Source organism: Echinops telfairi, unplaced genomic scaffold, assembly GCF_000313985.2.
Source record: "Echinops telfairi isolate 266 unplaced genomic scaffold, ASM31398v2 ScPeMD7_7469;HRSCAF=8507_0, whole genome shotgun sequence".
NCBI lineage: Eukaryota > Metazoa > Chordata > Mammalia > Afrosoricida > Tenrecidae > Echinops > Echinops telfairi.
This window is the reverse complement of record NW_022111372.1, coordinates 75,946,932-75,947,687: the sequence shown is the minus strand read 5'-3', so window position 1 is coordinate 75,947,687 and position 756 is coordinate 75,946,932. Positions and strand designations below refer to the sequence as shown.

Genomic DNA, 756 nt, shown 5'->3' with positions numbered 1-756 from the left:
ATAGTGGTCATTTTAAAGGTGATGCAGCCAATGCCCTTCAGTTTACAGATGGGGCACTGAACCTGGCAGAGAAGATAAGTAGAGCAGCAGAGCTGGCAATGAAGTCGGCCAGAAACTAATGTGTCTCTTCCTGCACCCTGGCCATTCTACCCATAACCACATGTGATTTGCAGAGAGAAAGAGAGCACAGCAGATATATGAATAGCATGTAGTAAGATAGATAGGAGGGTATGTGTTATCTCATTAACAGCTACTATTGTGTTTGAAGGGCTCATGATGGCAGCACATATACTCACATTAGAATGATATAGAGAAGACTAGCATGGCCCTTGCACAAGAGCGACACATACATTTCGTGAAGTGTTCCATATGTAAGAGCTCTGGTGGTGTATGGGTTATGCCTTGGGTTGCTAACCACAAGATCAGCTGTTTGAAACCACCAGCCAATGCTTGAGAGAAAGGTGGGGCTTTCTGTTCTTGTAAAGATTTACAGTTTCTGATATCTACAGGGGGAGTTCTCCTTTGTCCTGTAGGGTCCCTATGAGTTGTAATTGACTCAATGATAGTGAGTTTTGTTTTTGTTTGGTTATAGTGTTTTGATGTTGTTTTATTTTTACATTTTCTTATTTCTTTGAAGAATCTAGTTAGATTGCTATTATTAGCTCCATGTAGCAGATGACGAAACCGAAGCTCATATTATTAGTTCACTACTAACCTAGCATACATATTACCACATAAATTTCATGAACTTCGTTG

General features: G+C 40.2%; 1 non-coding gene across 1 annotated transcript; it reads left to right on the top strand.

Moving 5' to 3' along the window:
• The first annotated feature begins 267 nt into the window (after window positions 1–267).
• Window positions 268–375, top strand: LOC115873607. The gene has a single exon (XR_004048503.1). It is a non-coding gene; the product is annotated as a U6 spliceosomal RNA (small nuclear RNA).
• Window positions 376–756: the final 381 nt, after the last annotated feature.